This window comes from Dendrobates tinctorius, unplaced genomic scaffold (assembly GCF_039654945.1).
Source record: "Dendrobates tinctorius isolate UK_male_01 unplaced genomic scaffold, ASM3965494v1 ptg000041l, whole genome shotgun sequence".
NCBI classification, from domain to species: Eukaryota; Metazoa; Chordata; class Amphibia; order Anura; family Dendrobatidae; genus Dendrobates; species Dendrobates tinctorius.
Genome location: NW_027361709.1, coordinates 6,998,078 through 7,021,236, shown reverse-complemented (window position 1 = coordinate 7,021,236; position 23,159 = coordinate 6,998,078). Strand labels below are relative to the sequence as shown.

The 23,159-nt window shown below is 43.8% G+C and overlaps 1 long non-coding RNA gene across 3 annotated transcripts in view; it reads left to right on the top strand.

The window, feature by feature from the left end:
• Nucleotides 1-23,159, top strand: part of LOC141088856 (uncharacterized) — a 152,428-nt gene that overhangs the window by 100,121 nt on the left and 29,148 nt on the right. For 2 of the 3 annotated variants that reach the window (XR_012232077.1, XR_012232079.1), the window contains exons 4-5: nt 295-385; nt 5,726-7,141. This is a non-coding gene — a long non-coding RNA (uncharacterized lncRNA). Of the gene's footprint in view, nt 1-294; nt 386-5,725; nt 7,142-23,159 lie in introns of those variants that run through there. The other variant, XR_012232078.1, reaches the window with a different exon arrangement.

Here is a 23,159-nt window from a genome sequence, read left to right as displayed (position 1 = left end):
TTTCACTAAATTCTTTTATACCAGTCATGACACTTGTTATTTGACTTGGATTATTGCATTGATGGGATCCTTTGCCCTATTTGGAATCTGTCGTGTTACTTTACATCTCTTAGTTTGTACATGTTACTGGTGCCACTTCTAGGAACATTCTGACTTGGTATATGTATGTCTTTTGTATTTAAAAAAAAATCTTTTTAAGTATATTTAATAAATTGTTAGCTTTTATGAGACTTTTGTGTGCACTCGTTTTCCTACATGTGTTTGTTAAGAGGATTTTCTACATATTTTTCCCAGCTCTTCCAGCTCTCAGTAAGGACTTTCCTACATTCAGGTCTATGAGCTGCCCAGGAATTTGTACAGGAAAGTCCTGTATCGTGCGCGAAAGGTAAGAATAATTTTGAGAAAGTGGTTTTCCTTGGGACAATAGTTAAAGGTGACTTTTCATCTTATAAAGTGATGGTTCGCGTTGGTGTAGCATTGTGTCCCATTTCCTTCTATCAACCGGTTGCGCAGTATCCTGCTGCCGTCCCAATGGAGCATCAAAGTAGTGATCTATAAGACAAATCCCCTGGAGGACCCAGGATTTTGCTACCTAATTTTGATGGAAGCAGAATGTAGGGGCAGAGACCCTGATTCCAGCGATGTGTCACTTACTGGACTTTGAGTAGCATTTCTAAAACCACTGTGTTATAAGCAGGAGATTATCATTAGAGGACTAGTTGGCCTGTTAGATAATCCAACCCCGCCACCACTGACTGACAGGTTTCTGCCTATGCACAGTGTACACAAAAAAATGCCAATCAGTGGTGTGGGTGGAGTTATACAGAGCTCAACATTCAGAGAACTGCTAGATCTACAGCAGAGAAAACTGTGGTTTTATTAAAACTGCAGCAAGCAGCCCTGTAAGTTGCACATCACTGGATTCAGGCTCTCTGCCCCTACATCATGGTTCTCTCAAATGGTGCTGCAGAAGCATGGTGACAGATTCCCTTTAACAGAAAGCAGCTATAGCAGATGCCACCTTTAATATGGGTTTTTACAGCAGGGTTCTCACGCCTATTTCAGATGTCGTCATCTGAAATACGGAAGAGACCAGAGCATGATGCGATTTTTTTTTTCATGGATATCGATAAAAAGCTGCTATTTGAACAGCCCTATTCAACGACTCTTGCCCGTGTGCGAGCCCCAAACCTTATGCCTATATACAGACAAGGATATTTCTTATGTTGACATTGTGCGGACAAAAGAACCACATTATTCTCCCACACCCCGACCAATAACTGAATGAAAAATGTGTAATTATCGAGTATTTAACATAAAAAAATCTATTTTAAACTGAAAATGCCACAAGCTAGCAATAAAATCAGCTGATACATGTCTTAAAGACCTGTTACCAGGTGAAAAAAGAGCAGTATTTGCTCAAACTTTATTGCTTCTGATCCTGCACATTCAGCTTTTTTTTTTTTTTTTAAATCCGCTGTACAGTTCCAGAGATATGGGCCTTTTTATTTAGTGCGTTACAAAGGGGCGGGCTCAAATTGTAATAAAGCAGAAGACACGCCCCTGAGGATCCTGTGAGCCGCCGTTGGTAAAAGCCATACAAATTTTCGCTACAAAAGGGCCCATATCTCTGGAACTGTATGGCGGAATCTAAAATTAAAAAAAAAAAAAAGACAAAATACTAAGGGGACTGAGGATAATTTAATAACTGCAAAAAGTGGACACTTTTGACCTTTCCAACAAGTTTCTTTTATGGATGACTTGATATCTCAGCAGATCGAATGATTGGGCGAAATTTTGCACTGAAAGGAGTTGCACAATATTGATACCAAACGACAGCAATATAGATGATGCATTAATTACAAGTATCTATATTGCATATAAATGTGTAATAAGATGGATTAATCCCTTTCACACCATCATCTCCCATCCACAAATAGCAGTAGAGTCAAAAGTGGTTTTCTATTTAACGAAATCCTATAATTGACATGTTCGCCCGGGAAGGAGATGGACTCGTATGACACGGGGCAAATCTCCAATGGAAAATTAAAGACTCCGCTATTTTCAGGCAGGTGAAAAGACATTAACGTCAACTCTAATCCCGGGGAGTCCTATAGAGTCAATGAGGGAGATTATCCATGCACCGAGTTCACAAAGGAAGAAGGTCAAGTTGGCTGTTCAGCTAATACCCAGGTTCTCCAGCTGCGTGCCATGCGATACCGGCAGTAGGTCTCCTCGCCAGACGAGACTATAAGGCTCAAGAGAACCTTTTAATGTTAGGTAACACTTTGTCCGATTAAAGCAGTGGTCCCCAACCTTTTTTGCACCAGGGGCCGGTTTCAAGCAAGACCATTCTTCCATGGCCCGGCAGGGCGGGGATGGAGGTGTGGCAGGGGCGGGGCTTTGGTCATAAGGGGGTGGGGCTATGGACACGGTTGTAGTGTAGCAGTGCATACTTATAATTAAATAACATTTATAATGTGACTCAACTCACCATAGGTTTTGAATGAGTGCTCCATCACCCCCTTCTCCCCATCATTGCCTTCACCCCATCACTCCCTTCTCCCCATCATTGCCTTCACCCCATCACTGCCGTCTCTCCATCATTGCGTTCACCCCATCACTCCCTTCTCCCCATCATTGCCTTCACCCCATCACTCCCTTCTCCCCATCATTGCCTTCACCCCATCACTCCCTTCTCCCCATCATTGCCTTCACCCCATCACTGCTGTCTCTCCATCATTGCCTTCACCCCATCACTCCCTTCTCCCCATCATTGCCTTCACCCCATCACTCCCTTCTCCCCATCATTGCCTTCACCCCATCACTGCCGTCTCTCCTTCATTGCCTTCACCCCATCACTGCTGTCTCCCCATCATTGCCTTCACCCCATCACTGCTGTCTCTCCATCATTGCCTTCACCCCATCACTCTCTTCTCTCCATCATTGCCTTCACCCCATCACCGCTGTCTCTCCATCATTGCCTTCACCCCATCACTGCTGTCTCTCCATCATTGCCTTCACCCCATCACTGCTGTCTCTCCATCACTGCCTTCACCCCATCACTCCCTTCTCCCCATCATTGCCTTCACCCCATCACTGCTGTCTCTCCATCATTGCCTTCACCCCATCACTCCCTTCTCCCCATCATTGCCTTCACCCCATCACTCCCTTCACCCCATCATTGCCTTCACCCCATCACTAACGTCTCTCCTTCATTGCCTTCACCCCATCACTGCTGTCTCCCCATCATTGCCTTCACCCCATCACTGCTGTCTCTCCATCATTGCCTTCACCCCATCACTCTCTTCTCTCCATCATTGCCTTCACCCCATCACCGCTGTCTCTCCATCATTGCCTTCACCCCATCACTGCTGTCTCTCCATCATTGCCTTCACCCCATCACTGCTGTCTCTCCATCACTGCCTTCACCCCATCACTCCCTTCTCCCCATCATTGCCTTCACCCCATCACTGCTGTCTCTCCATCATTGCCTTCACCCCATCACTCCCTTCTCCCCATCATTGCCTTCACCCCATCACTCCCTTCACCCCATCATTGCCTTCACCCCATCACTGCCGTCTCTCCTTCATTGCCTTCACCCCATCACTGCTGTCTCCCCATCATTGCCTTCACCCCATCACTCTCTTCTCTCCATCATTGCCTTCACCCCATCACCGCTGTCTCTCCATCATTGCCTTCACCCCATCACTGCTGTCTCTCCATCATTGCCTTCACCCCATCACTGCTGTCTCTCCATCACTGCCTTCACCCCATCACTCCCTTCTCCCCATCATTGCCTTCACCCCATCACTGCTGTCTCTCCATCATTGCCTTCACCCATCACTGCTGTCTCTCCATCATTGCCTTCACCCCATCACTCCCTTCTCCCCATCATTGCCTTCACCCCATCACTCCCTTCTCCCCATCATTGCCTTCACCCCATCACTGCCGTCTCTCCATCATTGCCTTCACCCCATCACTGCTGTCTCTCCATCATTGCCTTCACCCCATCACTGCCGTCTCTCCATCATTGCCTTCACCCCATTACTGCTGTCTCCCCATCACTCCCTTCTCCCCATCATTGCCTTCACCCCATCACTGCTGTCTCTCCATCACTGCCTTCACCCCATCACTCCCTTCTCCCCATCATTGCCTTCACCCCATCACTGCTGTCTCTTCATCATTGCCTTCACCCCATCACTGCTGTCTCTCCATCACTGCCTTCACCCCATCACTCCCTTCTCCCCATCATTGCCTTTACCCCATCACTGCTGTCTCTCCATCATTGCCTTCACCCCATCACTGCTGTCTCTCCATCAAGGCCTTCACCCCATCACTGCTGTCTCTCCATCATGGCCTTCACCCCATCACTGCTGTCTCTCCATCATTGCCTTCACCCCATCACTGCTGTCTGTCCATCATTGCCTTCACCCCATCACTGCTGTCTCTCCATCATTGCCTTCACCCCATCACTGCTGTCTCTCCATCATTGCCTTCACCCCATGACTGCTGTCTCTCCATCATTGCCTTCACCCCATCACTGCTGTCTCTCCATCATTGCCTTCACCCCATCACTGCTGTCTCTCCATCATTGCCTTCACCCCATCACTGCTGTCTCTCCATCATTGCCTTCACCCCATCACTACTGTCTCTCCATCATGGCCTTCACCCCATCACTGCTGTCTGTCCATCATTGCCTTCACCCCATCACTGCTGTCTCTCCATCATTGCCTTCACCCCATCACTGCTGTCTCTCCATCATTGCCTTCACCCCATCACTGCTGTCTCTCCATCATTGCCTTCACCCCATCACTGCTGTCTCTCCATCATTGCCTTCACCCCATCACTGCCGTCTCTCCATCATTGCCTTCACCCCATCACTGCCGTCTCTCCATCATTGCCTTCACCCCATCACTACTGTCTCTCCATCATTGCCTTCACCCCATCACTGCCGTCTCTCCATCATTGCCTTCACCCCATCATTGCCTTCACCCCATCACTCCCTTCTCCCCATCATTGCCTTCACCCCATCACTGCTGTCTCTCCATCATTGCCTTCACCCCATCACTCCCTTCTCCCCATCATTGCCTTCACCCCATCACTGCTGTCTCTCCATCATTGCCTTCACCCCATCACTCTCTTCTCTCCATCATTGCCTTCACCCCATCACTCTCTTCTCTCCATCATTGCCTTCACCCCATCACTCCCTTCTCCCCATCATTGCCTTCACCCCATCACTGCCGTCTCTCCTTCATTGCCTTCACCCCATCACTCCCTTCTCCCCATCATTGCCTTCACCCCATCACTGCTGTCTCTCCATCATTGCCTTCACCCCATCACTGCTGTCTCTCCATCATTGCCTTCACCCCATCACTGCTGTCTCTCCATCATTGCCTTCACCCCATCACTCCCTTCTCCCCATCATTGCCTTCACCCCATCACTCCCTTCTCCCCATCATTGCCTTCAACTTTTGAAACTTTGTTATATTTTTGCTAATCTTTATTTCTATCCAGTTTTTAGTTCTTTCTGTCTCTAACTACTCGGACAACCAACGTAGCTACTTCTGCAGCTCCCACCTTCTGTACCTGTGGGGATGACCGGCCGCTTTATGTTGCTTTTTCGTCATGCACCTCTGCTTGTGCCCGTGATTAAATGCCAATTAAATCTGCCCGACGGGTTATTTTGACTCATCATCAATAGTATAAAGTTTTTTCATTGCAGCCGTTCACACGTGGGTGCTGCACCTCCCCAAGAGCATGGGTGTATCCTGCCTGCAGCATCTGGCATGAACCACTTTCCAACATCGCTTTCAACTTCAGTCGAGTATCCTCCCAATTTCTGTTGAATTCGATGCCTGCCACCCACCCCGAGCCACGTGAGGAAAGCTGCGAGCAAGTGTCTTATTAATGCTCCATGTCAACAATTATTGACTTTGGCTCCTAGAATAAGATAGGATTGTGTGGCAACGACTGTTTTTGTTTGTCATCCTACCAGGAACTGGGATTGTGTCCAGTTTGGGGGAACGTGTGTCATAGGGGCATTATGTTCCCCTACAGCTGGAGTTTCAGACCGCTCCATTTCTTCTTTCTGGAACTAATGGCCAAAAAACGGACTTAGGAGAGCAATCATTTGGCATAGGCCATCTGTCATATATACTCCAGTATTATAAATTACCGTATGCTTTATACCATAGGTAAAGGACTCTGTAAGGATTTTTAACATTAGGATCCCAAGACCTCCAGAAGGGTGCAACTACAAGGATACCAGGTGGAGCAGATTTAAGGCTACATGAATGGACTCAGATTCCGCTGCTTATTATACTACTAGCATTGTGGATGAGATTCTACAATGCACAGGGTGAAATCTGCAGTAAATCTGTAGCATTTTTGCAGCACAATCCATTAGATTTGGTGCAGGTTCTAGGTATTGATGCAGAATTTTACAGTATTTTTTGTGTGTGTAAAATCCACTACTTTTACCAATTCCAAGCAACATGGCCAATGTGCGGCTCTTGGTATTTTTCTTCCCCCCCCCCCCCCCCCCGTTTACGTCTATAGACGGACGGAAAAAAAGCGTTAAAAAAAATTACAATTGTATTTTTAACTGAATTCACAGCATTTCTGCATTAAAAAGATCAATACTGAACCAAACCCATATATAACCCCCACACACACACAATAAACAGATTGTTATTGCGTATATTGGAGTGGACGCTGTGGAAAACATGCAGAAAAATCCATAATTTTCACTACATGTGAACATAGCCCTATAGGGCCTAGCAGCTGATCGCATATAATGACTTATAAAAGCGCTAATAATCAGATTCATGAGCTGAAAAATACTCTGACAACTCCTCTGGGCCTGTGACCTATATTGCTCACCTTCCTGCACTCCAGTCCAGGCATGATGCCCAATGGGGAGTGGAGATGTTTGGATTTCACAATTTGCAATATCATACAAGGCTGTTGTCATCATGGGGCTCCTTGAGATGACCGGCTGTGATGTCAGTTTATTAGCGGACACACTGAGGTCTCTATATGTCCCATCTTCCTATATATACAGCATACTATATATGCAAACATACACTGTGGTCCTGACGTGGGTGAAACAATCTGCACATAGTAGGCAGATTGTGGTGTCCCTCCGGCTGTCACTGACCCTCTAACAGCTGGGAAATTCTTCCCCATTGATATCCTCACAATGTTGTTAAGAAGAACAGGATTTTCACGTTCTAAAATAATAACCGCCAGTATTATTTTTTTTTTAGTGTAACATCCCCCTTGTCCTATAATCCCTCGGCAGAAGAAAAACCTAAGAGAATATTCGTGAACATTAAATATTTTAGTCGCCGCTACTCAATTCCAGACAACATGAAGCAAGACCCCATACTTAAGAAAATACGCATGTCCCAGCGGTATTCTGTCGATATGTCATATTGGTTCGAGACAGAAAATCCCCTTTATTATCAGTAACGACTGGAACTATTCTTTAAAAGTGTGTGTGTCCTCTTTTGAAGATCAGGACTTTTTTAGGTGCAGTTGCTAATACATCTTTTGCATTATTCGGTTACAGAGCTCCAAATTTTGGCTACTTGCAGCCTCCACTAGATGGAGCTCTAGTGCTGTTACATGCAAAGCTCCCCCTAGTGAACAGCCAGAATTTTACCATTTATATCTATGGCTGTGTGATATAATTATATTTATTAAATGGACAATAAATGGGGACATTTTGTTAAAAAAACAAATTATAGAAATCATCTTGTAACTACCTTAAAATTCACATAGTCTTGCACTAAAATGAGACGGGAACAGATTAGGTTTGCGATGTTGCAGGAATGAATGGTTTCTTCTCACACATCTGACCTCATCTCATTCTCTGTACTCCTTGTACATTTTCTAGAAAGACTAGTTGTTACTGTGTTTCCGGATGAGTGAATAACACCTCCAGAGGTTATAATCTAAGCCGTAATGTATATCAGGCCGCTTGGGCGCGCGCGGGGGGGATGGTGGTCACATTTGCACCCGTTCATTGATGTGAATGGTTCCCCTGGTTCCCTGACTCATACACAATGACAAACCCACCAAGGAAAAAACGGGTGAGAATTCAACAAGACGCTTATTGACTTCAGTATTAGGAATTCAGCCTAATTATACGTCATCCAGCAAAAAGTTCCATATACCATGAGAGGTTCACAATCATAACTGCTCAGCACAGCCTCAATATTGCCCAGTACTCCCTGCTGCCAGCTGGTCGCATCTGTTCTGCTTGGGGATATGAATGGACAATGCATTATTGATATTTTTCCTGGAAATTTTCTCCCCCGGCTGTTTTTCATGTTCAGAGTAGAAATGCAACAAGGTCTCAGCAAATTCTTCTGTTCAACAAACAAGGACATTTAAATTAAAGACCATTCCCCAATCAGGTTTTGTGTCTGACCTGTTTTAGGAAACTGGGCAATTGCCTAGGGTCCCCTTCCCGGGAGAGGGGGAAAGTGGGAGGTATTCTCAGGAGTATGTAAACTAATAAGACAATGATTTCTTCACTGAGCATTATGAACCTTAGGGCAGGTGCAGACAATCGTATTATCGGTCCGAGTGCAGTCTGACAAAACAGCGGATCGAGTAAATAAATCGCTGCATGCCTGAGTTTGATCCAGTATTCAGATCGCGCCTGGACATACAAGTCAATGAGTGCGCTGAAAACATCGGACTGCACTCGGATGACATTTGAGTGTGGTCAAATTTCTATGCACTGAAACAATGGAGAAGATAGAAAAAAAAAAATTTCTCTATCTTCTCCTCATACCAGAAAATCGGAGCAAAATATGTTCAAACTTTTATCAGAGTTTGTTCAGAGTGTGAGCATGTGCTCCCCATAGTCTAAGAATGGTCCAAGAGCAATCCAATGTTTTGTCGTATCGCACTCGGAATGAAAATACGCTCATCTGCATCTGTCCGTAGTTACCATATTTTCCGGCGTATAAGACGACCCAACTTTCCCAGTTAAAATATAGAGTTTGGGATATACTCACCGTATAAAACTACCCTTCTTCCAGTATTTGCTGCACTGTGATATTCATAGCAGTGCGGAAAACACAGCTTCTGAACGGTGGGGAAATCATCCCCGCCACTCAGAGAGCCATGGTTCCCACACTGTCAAATGGCAGCATGAAGCCCGCAGCTGTGATCGGAGGTATAAACTTTACCTCCGGTCACTGGTGTCAGCTGATGGGACTACAGCTCCCATCATTCGACACCTGCAGCCGCTAAGTACAGTGAGAGCAGGAGCAGCAGATGCGAGTATCCATCTGCCGCTCTTGCCCTGTAAATAAATACGGTAATTTAAAAAAAAAAAAAAAAACAGCGTGGGTTTTCCTGTATTATTGATGGCTAGCCAGACAAAACTCACAGCAACCCTCAGCTGTCAGCTTCAAAAGGCTAGTTATCAAGAATAGAGGGGTCTCCACACTGTTTTTTTTAATTATTTAAATAATAAAAAAAACATTGTGGGGTCCCCCCCATTTTTGACAACCAGCCTTGCTGAAGCTGACAGTTGGGGGCTGGTATTCTCAGGCTAGTAAGAGGCCATGGATATTGCCCTCCCAGCCTAAAAATAGCAGCCTGCAGCTGCCCAGAAAAGAAACATCTATTAAATGCCCCAATTATGGCGCATTGCCTGGCTCTTCCCACTTGTCCTGTAGCGGTGGCAAGGGGTTCATATTTGTGGGGTTGATGTCACCTTTGTATTGTCAGGTGACATCGAGCCCACAGATTAGTAATGGAGAGGCGTCTATAAGACACCCATCCATTACTAATCCTATAGTTATATGGTAAATAGACACAGCCAGAATAAAGTCCTTTATTAGAAATATAACAAAACACAGTTTTCCATTTTTATTTAAATGCCTAATTCCAGCAAAGCCCTCGTTCTCCTGTAATAAATGTCAAATAAAAATGCAATAGCATACACCTGTTGTCCGTCGTTCTGTCCCACGTAATCCATGTCTGGGGGATAAACAGTTTTTAACCTGGACGGTGCCAAGATGCGTCCGTCCAGGCTGAGAACCACTGGTGAATGAGCTGCTGCGAGCGCAGCCTCAGTGACCGGTGGTGATGTCATTGAGGTTATGTCCGATCACTGAGGCTCCGTTTCCAGCCGGGCTGAACTGCTGTGACCTCGGTGACATCCCTCCTACCACTGTGAGTGTTTTTCTCATGGTGCTAGCGGGGATCTCACCAAGGTAACCGCGGTTCAGCCCGGCTGGGAATGCAGCCTCAGTGACGTCACCGCTGGTCACTGACGCAGCGCTCGCAGCAGCTCATTCACCAGTGGTTTTCAGCCTGGAAGGTCGCATCTTGGCACTGTCCAGGTTCAAAACTATTTATTCCCCAGACATGGATTATGGCGTGGGACATAACGACGGACAGATAGGGTATATTGTTTTTTTTTTTTAATTTTTGGTTTATTACAGGAGATCGAGGGCTACAGTGGAAAAGGCGAGGTCGTATGTATGGTTTAATTGAGATTATTAACGCAGTCTGTGTCTTTCTTTCAATTAAAGGACTTTTTCTGGGTGACATCAACCCCCACAACTATCATCCCACTTCCACCACTACAGGTCAAGTGGGAAGAGCCGGGCAAAGCTCCAGAATTGTCACATCTAATAGATGTTCCTTTTCTGGGCAGCTAATGGCTGCTATTTTTTAGGTTTGGGGGAGCGAATATCCATGGCCCCTTACCAGCCTGAGAATACCAGCCCCCAGCTGTCTGCTTTAGCAAGGCTGGTTGTCAAAAATGGGGGGGACCCCACACCATTTTTTTAAAATTATTTATTTAAATAAAAGCAATACGGCATGGGGACCCCTCTGTTCTTGATAGCCAGCCTTGCTGAAGCTGACAGCTGAGGGTTGCAGCCCCCAGCTGTGAGATTTGCCTGGCTGGTTATCAAAAATACAGGGGGACCCACGCTGTTTTTTTTTTTTAATTCTTTATTTACAGCGCAGAAGCGGTTGATGAATACTCCCATCGGACGCTTCTGCTTTCACTGTAATTAGCGGTAGCAGGTGTTGGATGATGGGAGCAGTAGTCCCATCAGCTGACACCAGTGACCAGCGGTAAACTTTATACCTCCGGTCACAGCTGAGAGCTCATGCAGTCTTCTGACAGCGTGGGAGCTGTGGCTCTCTGATCGGCGAGGATTATTTCCCTGCCGATGAGAAGCGATGCCCGGTGTTCGGGCAGCTGAACCCGACAGTACGGAACTTTACTGTTCGGGTTGGCTCATCTCTACTCCTGAGGACTGCAGTTAAGCGGCGCGGGCTGCACTCTCTCTTTTTTCCATACCCCGTTTCCCGGTTACATGAAGCTTGCTTAGCTAAAAAAGGCACCCGGCATATAAGACGACCCCTGATTTTTGAGAAGATTTTTAGGGGTTAAAAAGTCGTCTTATACGACGGAAAATACGGTGTATTTTTCTTTATCTGGGAAAGTTAACTGATAACCAAAATCTGTAGATTTTGATACTTAGAGTAGATGCTTTAATTTCAGATCTGGCCCATCATGCAGCTGACGATGTGCATCACTGTACAAGGAGACAAAAACATCAGTTTGTGGAGATTAATAAATAACTTATCAGTTAACTATGTAAAAAACAAATCAACCAGTAGCAAACACAAAACCGGAGGGAAGACACAATTCTCTAATCATTGATAGTTCCATGTCATTACTCCTATCTGTGCCTGGTACAATGGTGACAATCAGTGTTTTCGCCATACAAGTCCTGCAAGGGAAGTAACGTGAATTTCCGGCATTTTATTTTGGGGTAAATTGTGAAGAATGCTGGAATCCACACATCACTTTCATGTAAAAATCACATCAGAAGCCTGGAATAAGAATATGAGGTTTGAAAATAGGAAATCTGGCAGAGTCCAAAAGTTCAGCAGATTGTATCTGTTCTCAGACTCAATGTTCAGGAGTTTCTAGGAAAGTTTTGGAAATGAACCGGACACTTTATAACTGCTGGGGCCGCTGTATGTGGACATGTTTATCTTATAGGGTGTGCCGTGCTTTTGTTAGGATCGTTTCAGTGGAAGAAAGTCAAGATTCATTTCCACACGTCAGAATGTTTCATAAGAATTCAGAAGATTCCCTGCACTCTGCACTTTCCATTTCCAGTAATGATTGGTAGAAAACAAAACTACCTGAAATAACACTAATTAGTAAACTAATGTATAAAATGTAACTCATCTTCAAGCAGCTTGTTCTTTGTAAAAACATTCAGTAGAATTGTGAACACAGCAGTGGAGTATAAAACAGAAGGATCAGTAATGTATGTACACAGTAACGGCACCAGCAGAATAGTGAGTGCAGCTCTGGGGTATAATACAGGATGTAACTCAGGATCAGTAATGTAATGTATGTACACAGTGACTGCACCAGCAGACTAGTGAGTGCAGCTCTGGGGTATAATACGGGATGTAACTCAGGATCAGTAATGTAATGTACACAGTGACTGCACCAGCAGAATAGTGAGTGCAGCTCTGGAATATAATACAGGATGTAACTCTGGATCAGTAATGTAATGTATGTACACAGTGACTGCACCAGCAGAATAGTGAGTGCAGCTCTGGAGTATAATACAGGATGTAACTCAGGATCAGTAATGTAAGTACACAGTGACTGCACCAGCAGAATAGTGAGTGCAGCTCTGGAGTATAATACAGGATGTAACTCAGGATCAGTAATGTAATGTATGTACACAGTGACTGCACCAGCAGAATAGTGAGTGCAGCTCTGGAGTATAATACAGGATGTAACTCAGGATCAGAAATGTAATGTATGTACACAGTGACTGCACCAGCAGAATAGTGAGTGCAGCTCTGGAGTATAATACAGGAGGTAACTCAGGATCAGTAATGTACTGTATGTACACAGTGACTGCACCAGCAGAATAACGAGTGCAGCTCTGGAGTATAATACAGGATGCAACTCAGGATCAGTAATGTATTTACACAGTGACTGCACCAGCAGAATAGTGAGTGCATCTCAAAACCAGGGGAAGAGTCTTGAGGAGATCATTTGCATATTCCCAGTGCCTTCTGGGATAAGTGAAGAGTCTCCGCGAGCTCACCGATCACTGGGTTTTGGCCGTTGTAGCTGAAAAGAGGAAATCGGAAAAACCGAATTTTGGCTCATCTTTCATCGTTTTTAAGAAATCTCAAGATGGAAGAGGCCAGGAGCCATTTGGTGAGCTGCATTTCTTGCTACATGTTCACAGATTTACAAGTGGAAAAGCCAAACTTCACATGCCACAAATGCAAGCTTGTGTCCCTGTTGGAGGAAAAGTTGCAAAATCTCGAAGAGAGGTTAGCTACGTTGAAGATCATTAAGGAAGGTGAAGAGTTCTTGGACAGAGCAGAATTATCTCTTCATGTTACAGAAAGAGAAGAAATTCGAAGTGCACCTGAAGAAACAGAGGAATGGAGACATGTGACCCAGAGAAGCAGGAGGATCAGGAGGCAGTCAGCACCCATACTGCTCAGAAACCAGTACCAGGCTCTCACGCAGGAAAACGATGAAGAAATACATCAGGATAAGACTTTGCCAACAAACAGCAACCTTGTACGCCTTCAGAGTCCTCCTGAATGGAGAAAGAAAAATGTTGTGAAGAAGAAACGGAGAGTGGTGGTCATGGGGGATTCCCCGTTGAGAGGAACAGAGGCCGCTATCTGCAGACCGGATATAACTTCAAGAGAAATGTGCTGTCTTCCAGGTGCAAAAATTAAAGATGTGTCTGACAGGATACCAGGACTCTTCAGACCTACAGATGACTACCCATTCCTGCTACTACATGTGGGGACAAATGACACCGCAAGAAACGACCTGGAAACCATCTGCAGAGACTTTGAAGACTTAGGCAAGAAAGTGAAAGAACTGGGAGCGCAGGTGGTCTTCTCTTCCATCCTCCCAGTGGATGGCCATGGAACAAGGAGGTGGAATAAGATTCTGCAGGTGAACAACTGGCTACGTCGATGGTGCCGTCAGCAACGATTTGGATTTCTGGATCACGGAGTGAACTACTTATACGATGGACTACTTGCTAGAGATGGGGTGCACCTTACGAAGACTGGAAAGCATGTATTTGGAAGTCGCCTTGCTACACTTGTAAGGAGAGCTTTAAACTAGAACAACATGGGAAGGGAAGCAAAAGACCAGAAAAAGCCATACACCTGACAAATGCTATTGAGAACTCTGCTATTAGAAGTGGAAAGGAAGAACAAAGACGAAAGAATCTAATTAATAAAAATATTGGAGAAAGAGAAACCAATCACAAACTAAAATGTTTCTATACTAATGCACAAAGCATGGGCAACAAACAAGGAGAATTGGAACTACTAACACAGGAAAAGAAATATGATGTCATTGAAATCACTGAAACTTGGTGGGACAATACACATGATTGGAATACAAGACTAGAAGGATACAACTTATTTGCAAGAAACAGACTTGATAAACGAGGAGGGGGTGTCGCATTGTGTGTTAGAAACGCGTATATCTGCACAGAGATTGAAGCTTCAGAGACTGGGAGTTCTGTGGAAACTGTTTGGGTAAGAATACAAGGACAGAACAATGGAAAGGACACCATTGTAGGCATTTACTACAGGCCGCCTGTGCAAGCTGAAGATATGGATGAACTCTTTATGCATCAAATGGCCAAGTTCTCCAAAAAATATAACATAGTTGTCATGGGAGATTTCAACTATCCAGACATTTGTTGGGAATCTCTCTCAGGCAAAACTAACAGGTCAAGGAAATTCTTATCCTCTCTTGCTGACAACTTTATCTTCCAAAAGGTAAGTGAGAAAACAAGGGGAACTGCTACCTTGGATCTAATCCTTATAAACAGGGAGGAAATGGTTGAGGAGGTAAAAGTGGCTGGGACCCTAGGAGGTAGCGACCATGCTATTTTAGAATTTTGGATAACTAGAGGCGGAAGACCTGTGAAGACTCAGACGTCAAGGTTAGATTTCAGAAAGGCAGATTTTAAGGGATTCAGAAAGAGAATTGGAGGGATCCAATGGCTGGATATCCTTAAAGACAAAAATGTCCAGGAAGGATGGGAAATCTTGAAAAATGAAATTCTCAAAGCACAGTTGTTAACAATTCCAAAAAGAGGGAAGAATAGGAAGCATTTAAGGAAACCAGGATGGATGAACACAGAACTTAAGCACATGCTAAAAAGGAAGAAAAAAATGTTTATAAAATGGAAAGAGGGAGGCATATCTAAAGAAGAATATAATGCTGTCTGCAGAACCTGCAGGGCACAAATCAGATTAGCTAAAGCTGAAAATGAATTGAGGCTTGCAAGAGATGTCAAAAGCAATAATAAAGGATTCTGGGGATATGTCAAAAGTAAAAGAAAAGTCGAAGATGCTATAGGATTTTTACAGGATGAAAATGATGAAATGGTAAGACAGGATGTTGAGAAGGCTGAACTTTTAAATTCCTATTTTGCATCTGTTTTCTCTCAGAAAGGAAATGTAACATCAACTGTTATTCACTGTCCTATTAAGGGAATAGAAGAATCCAGGATATCTATAAACAGAAAGATAGTGAGGAAACACTTAGCTAACCTAAATGAATTCAAGTCTCCAGGTCCAGATGAATTACACCCCAGAGTACTGAAGGAGATAGCAGAAGAAATTTTTGAACCCCTCTCCATAATCTTTGAAAATTCTTGGAGAACAGGAGAAGTGCCAGAAGACTGGAGAAGAGCAAATGTTGTTCCTATCTTCAAAAAGGGGAAGAAGGGGGACCCTGGCAACTATAGGCCGGTGAGTCTGACTTCTATACCAGGAAAGATCTTTGAACAAATTATTAAACAACATGTATGTCAATACCTGGATAAGAATGAAGTGATTAAACAGAGTCAGCATGGGTTTGTAACTAATAAGTCATGTCAGACTAACTTAATTTCCTTCTATGACGGTATCACTGATTGGGTGGATCAAGGAAATGCTGTAGATATAGTATATCTTGACTTCAGCAAAGCATTTGACAAAGTCTCTCATACAATCCTTATTGAAAAAATGACTAAGTATGGAATGGACAAGGCAACTGTTAGGTGGATTCATAACTGGCTTAGTGATCGGACACAAAGAGTGGTCGTAAATGGCTGCACATCCAGTTGGAAGAATGTCTCAAGTGGCGTACCACACTGCTCTGTCCTGGGCCCTGTATTGTTCAACATCTTTATCAACGATTTAGATGAAGGAATTGAGGGTAAACTGATTAAGCTTGCTGATGACACAAAGCTAGGAGGGATAGCTAATACTAGAGAAGAGAGAGAGAGGATTCAAAAAGATTTACATAAACTGGAGAAGTGGGCAGCAACTAACAAAATGGTTTTTAACAGGGAGAAATGCAAAGTACTACATCTGGGCAATAAAAATGAAAAAAGCATATATAGAATGGGAGGAATAGGGCTAAGTGACAGCACATGTGAAAAAGACTTGGGTATACTAATAGATCACAGACTGAATATGAGTCAACAGTGTGATGCAGCAGCAAAAAAGGCAAATGCAATTCTAGGATGTATTAACAGAAGCATACAGTCTAGATCACGTGAAGTCATTATTTCCCTCTACTCCTCTTTGGTCAGACCTCATCTGGAATATTGTGTCCAGTTTTGGGCACCACATTTTAAAAAAGACATCAACAAACTGGAGCAAGTTCAGAAAAGAGCGACCAGAATGGTGACCGGTCTGCAAACCCTGTCTTATGAGGAAAGGTTGCAGGATTTGGGAATGTTTAGTTTGCAAAAGAGAAGACTGAGAGGAGACTTAATAGCTGTCTACAAATATCTAAAGGGCTGTCACATTGTAGAAGGATCAACTTTATTCTCATTTGCACAAGGAAAGACTAGAAGCAATGGGATGAAACTGAATGGGAGGAGACACAGATTAGATATTAGAAAAAACTTTTTGACAGTTAGAGTGATCAATGAGTGGAACAGGCTGCCACGAGAAGTGGTGAGTTCTCCTTCAATGGAAGTCTTCAAACAGAGGCTGGACAGACATCTGACTGGGATGATTTAGCGAATCCTGCTTTGAGCAGGGGGTTGGACCAGATGACCCAGGAGGTCCCTTCCAACTCTACGATTCTATGATCTCTGGAGTATAATACAGGATGTAACTCAGGATCAGTAATGTAATTTATGTACACAGTGACTGCACCAGCAGAATAGTGAGTGCAGCTCTGGAGTATAATACAGGATGTAACTCGGGAACACTAATGTATGTACACAGTGACTGCACCAGCAGAATAGTGAGTGCAGCTCTGGAGTATAATACGGGATGTAACTCAGGATCAGTAATGTAATGTATGTACACAAAAATATTCAGGATTGAGAGTCCTCAGTAGTTGATAACTTTTAATGGCTAACTGAAAAGATGGTAATACATTGCAAGCTTTCGAGACTACTCAGGTCTCTTCATCAGGCTAGTCTAGCCTGATGAAGAGACCTGAGTAGTCTCGAAAGCTTGCAATGTATTACCATCTTTTCAGTTAGCCATTAAAAGGTATCAACTACTGAGGACTCTCAATCCTGAATATTTTTCTATCCACTGGCTAACACGGTACAAAGATATACATCTTTCCTGTATCATGTATGTACACAGTGACTGCACCAGCAGAATAGTGAGTGCAGCTCTGGAGTATAATACAGGATGTAGCTCAGGATCAGTAATGTAATATATGTACACAGTGACTACACCAGCAGAATAGTGAGTGCAGCTCTGGAGTATAATACAGGATGTAACTCGGGAACACTAATGTATGTACAGTCATGGCCAAAAGTATTGACACCCCTGCAATTCTGTCAGATAATATTCAGTTTCTTCCTGAAAATGATTGCAAACACAAATTCTTTGGTATTATTATCTTCATTTAATTTGTCTTAAATGAAAAAACACAAAAGAGAATGAAGCAAAAAGCAAAACATTGATTATTTCACACAAAACTCCAAAAATGGGCCGGACAAAAGTATTGGCACCTTCAGCCTAATACTTGGTTGCACAACCTTTAGCCAAAATAACTGCGACCAACCGCTTCCGGTAACCATCAATAAGTTTCTTACAATGCTCTGCTGGAATTTTAGACCATTCGTCTTTGGCAAACTACTCCAGGTCCCTGATATTTGAAGGGTGCCTTCTCCAAACTGCCATTTTTAGATCTCTCCACAGGTGTTCTATGGGATTCAGGTCTGGACTCATTGCTGGCCACCTTAGAAGTCTCCAGTGCTTTCTCTCAAACCATTTTCTAGTGCTTTTTGAAGTGTGTTTTGGGTTATTGTCCTGCTGGAAGACCCATGACCTCTGAGGTAGACCCAGCTTTCTCACACTGGGCCCTAAATTATGCTGCAAAATTTGTTGGTAGTCTTCTGACTTCATAAGCCATGCACACGGTCAAGCAGTCCAGTGCCAGAGGCAGCAAAGCAACCCCAAAACATCAGGGAACCTCCGCCATGTTTGACTGTAGGGACCGTGTACTTTTCTTTGAATGCCTCTTTTTTCTCCTGTAAACTCTATGCTGATGCTTCTGCCCTAAAAGCTCTACTTTTGTCTCATCTGACCAGAGAACATTCTTCCAAAATGTTTTAGGCTTTTTCAGGTAAGTTTTGGCAAAATCCAGCCTGGCTTTTTTATGTCTCGGGGTAAGAAGTGGAGTCTTCCTGGGTCTCCTACCATACAGTCCCTTTTCATTCAGATGCCGACGGATAGTAAGGATTGACACCGTTGTACCCTCGGACTGCAGGGCAGCTTGAACTTGTTTGGATGTTAGTGGAGGTTCTTTATCCAACATCCGCACAATCTTGCATTGAAATCTCTTGTCAATTTTTCTTTTCCGGCCACATCTAGGGAGGTTAGCCACAGTGCCATGGGCTTTAAACTTCTCGATGACACTGCACACGGTAGACACAGAAACATTCAGATCTTTGGAGATGGACTTGTAGCCTTGAGATGGCTCATGCTTCCTCACAATTTGGTTTCTCAAGTCCTCAGACAGTTCTTTGGTCTTCTTTCTTTTCTCCGTGCTCAATGTGGTACACACAAGGACACAGGACAGAGGTTGAGTCAACTTTAATCCATGTCAACTGGCTGCAAGTGTGATTTAGTTATTGCTAACACCTGTTAGGTGCCACAGGTAAGTTACAGGTGCTGTTAATTACACAAATTAGAGAAGCATCACATGATTTTTCGAACAGTGCCAATACTTTTGTCCACCCTCTTTTTTATGTTTGGTGTGGAATTATATCCAATTTGGCTTTAGGACAATTCTTTTTGTGTTTTTTCATTTAAGACAAATTAAATGAAGATAATAATACCAAAGAATTTGTGTTTGCAATCATTTTCAGGAAGAAACTGAGTATTATCTGACAGAATTGCAGGGGTGTCAATACTTTTGGCCATGACTGTACACAGTGACTGCACCAGCAGAATAGTGAGTGCAGCTCTGGAGTATAATACAGGCTGTATAATGTATGTACACAGTGACTGCACCAGCAGAATAGTGAGTGCAACTCTGGAGTATAATACAGGAGGTAACTCAGGATATGTAATGTATGTACACAGTGACTGCACCAGCAGAATAACGAGTGCAGCTCTGGAGTATAATACAGGATGTAACTCAGGATCAGTAAAGTAATGTATGTACACAGTGACTGCACCAGCAGAATAGTGAGTGCAGCTCTGGAGTATAATACAGGATGTAACTCAGGATCAGTAATGTAATGTATGTACACAGTGACTGCACCAGCAGAATAACGAGTGCAGCTCTGGAGTATAGTACAGGATGTAACTCAGGATTAGTACAGGACCAGTAATAATGCTCTTAGTGTGAAAAACAAGATAATCTTGTAGTTATGATACCTTTTAATGGCTAACAAAAATAAAATAAATGATGTTACAAAGCAATCTTTTGGGACTTCTTAGGCCCCTTCCTCAGGCATGTTATAACAAAGTGTCTGGAGAAACACAAATATATGCATAAACAAATAGCAAAAAAAAGGCATGGTATAATAAATGAACCTTTGAATAAACAAACTGAGCTCAGAGACTGAATCCTTAATTGGATTAGATTAGTGGTGTGAAAGTTTTATAGTCCCAATATCCAAGTAAGGTCAGAGGCCTGGTGCCCTCAACCTCTTTGGAGCAGATTCTTTAGATTCTGTAGTGAGTCATAAATCCTTCTGACAGATTAGTCCTGTGTGGAGGGAATCAAAGACTTTAATAAGTTTTTATTCCCCAACCCTGCAATGTTTTTGTGATTTAAAATTGTCCTTTAATCCTAAAGTCCTCTACCCTGAGTGTCAGTGTAATTTTCCTGTACCCCAGGTGTCAGTGTTATTGTCTTGTACCCCAGGTGTCAGTGTGATTGTCCTGTACCCCAAGTGTCAGTGTCATTGTCCTGTACCCCAGGTGTCAGTGTTATTGTCTTGTACCCCAGGTGTCAGTGTGATTGTCCTGTACCCCAAGTGTCGGTGCTATTGTCCTGTACCCCAAGTGTCAGTGTCATTGTCCTGTACCCCAAGTGTCAGTGTCATTGTCCTGTACCCCAGGTGTCAGTGTTATTGTCCTGTACCCCAGGTGTCAGTGTGATTGTCCTGTACCCCGAGTGTCGGTGTTATTGTCCTGTACCCCGAGTGTCAGTGTCATTGTCCTGTACCCCAGGAGTCGGTGTGATTGTCCTGTACCCCAGGTGTCAATGTGTTTGTCCTTTACCCCAAGTGTCATTGTCCTGTACCCCAGGTATCAGTGTTATTGTCTTGTACCCCAGGCGTGTGTGATTGTCCTGTACCCTGAGTGTCGGTGTTATTGCCCTGTACCCCAGGTGTCGGTGTGATTGTCTTGTACCCCAGGTGTCAATGTGATTGTCCTGTACCCCAAGTGTCAGTGTTATTGTCCTGTACCCGAGTATCAGTGTTATTGTCCTGTACCCCGAGTGTCAGTGTAATTGTCCAGTACCCCAGGTGATGGTGTCATTGTGCTGTACCCTAGGTGTTTGTGTTATTGTCCTGTACCCCAGATGTCAGTGTTACTGTCCTGTACCCCAGGTGTCAGTGTTACTGTCCTGTACCCCAGGTGTCAGTGTCATTATCCTGTACCCCAGGTGTCAGTGTGATTGTCCTGTACCCCAGGTGTCAGTGTGATTGTCCTGTACCCCAGGTGTCAGTCTCATTATCCTGTACCCCAGGCGTCAGTGTCATTATCCTGTACCCCAGGTGTCAGTGTCATTATCCTGTACCCCAAGTGTCAGTGTCATTATCCTGTACCCCAGGTGTCAGTGTGATTATCCTGTATCCCAGGTGTCAGTGTGATTGTCCTGTACCCAAGGTGTCAGTGTCATTGTCCTGTACCCCAGGTGTCAGTGTCATTGTCCGGTACCCCAGGTGTCAGTGTCTTTGTCCTGTACCCCGAGTGTCAGTGTCATTATCCTGTACCCCAGGTGTCAGTGTCATTATCCTGTACCCCAGGTGTCAGTGTGATTGTCCTGTACCCCAGGTGTCAGTGTCATTGTCCTGTACCCCAGGTGTCAGTGTTATTGTCCTGTACCCCGAGTGTCGGTGTTATTGTCCTTTACCCAAGGTGTGAGTATTATTGTCCTGTACCCTGAGTGTCGGTGTTATTGTCCTTTACCCAAGGTGTGAGTATTATTGTCCTGTACCCTGAGTGTCGGTGTTATTGTCCTGTACCCCAGGTGTCAGTGTTATTGTCCTTTATCAGGTGTCGGTGTGATTGTCCTGTAACCCAGGTGTCGGTGTGATTGTCCTGTACCCCAGGTGTCGGTGTGATTGTCCTGTACCCCGAGTGTCAATGTTATTGTCCTGTACCCCGAGTGTCAGTGTTATCATGCATTCATAGTGTTAGAGTGTCATTGCTCTGGGAATAAACCCCATCTTCGCCTGATCCCAGCCTATAATTCTGGTCCAGGTATATGATTGATATTGTGGGGACCAGTCCTAGATCTTTTTTACTTCTGTCATTTCACTAACATCCCATCTTTATAACAAAACACCAGCACCTGACAACCACATTTACATCAGCGAGAGGTGCCCAGTAACATCTGAGGTCTCCGGAGATGTCGTCGCTTTTTCCTAGAATCCTTTTTCTTAGAACGAGATTATTCCTATGGGAATCTGGAAATGAGAAACGCTCAAGATGTTTCACGGACATAAACATCAAACTGACATATTTATGCCATATGATGTGCATTTAGATGAATGTCCGCCCTTCATTATCTACATTGTTTTTTTTTTCAATTTTCCAAAGAATTTATTAATATTTCTTATAAGATTCTCCAATTTACAGTTCAAGATATTCCGTTAGCGTGTGCCCCAATGGCTTTGATGGTCTTCCACAGTTTTTTGGGGGTGAAGTAAAAAATCTGAACCTATCTGATCATGTCCCACCAGCTCTGCACTGGCCCTGGTACCTACATACCCTTATGTTACAACAGCCAGAAAACCCCTGTCTAGCCTGCATACAATACTTGAAAAATAGATATAATTCTGATTTTTTTTCCAGGACTAGAAAGAAGAGAGGGAGCTTAAAAAGTTACTATTTTAATTTTAGTTACATGAATCAATAGTACACATGAATATACCATTTTATCAGAGAAATCGCTTTTTCTACTCCTGGTTTGATCTTCAACTCTCAAATTACAGGTAAAATGTCTTTTAATTGAATATAGATTTTTCCTTATTACTGAGATAGCAGATGACAGTTGGTGCTCATAAAGTTCTACAGAGAGGGGAGGAGCTAGAGGAACAAACAGACATTCTGCTGCAAGTTCTCCTGAAATGATAGTTAAACTTCAAAGGGAATCTGCCAGTAAGAAACCTCTCCTACCCAAAGCCTCAAACGCATATGAGGCACGCAGGTCTTAGAAATGGAAATCAAACCACATCTTTATATCTGCTATCTGTTGCTGCATTTCTGAGTATTTAGCATTTTCATGCAAATTAATCAGTAATTGCTTTGCTCATGACCAAGCACTTAACTAATTACTACCTTCTAATAATAATAATAATTTTATTTCCATAGCGCCAGCATATTCTGCAGCACTTTTTAGCAGCATATTTTAGAGGGGACTTGTA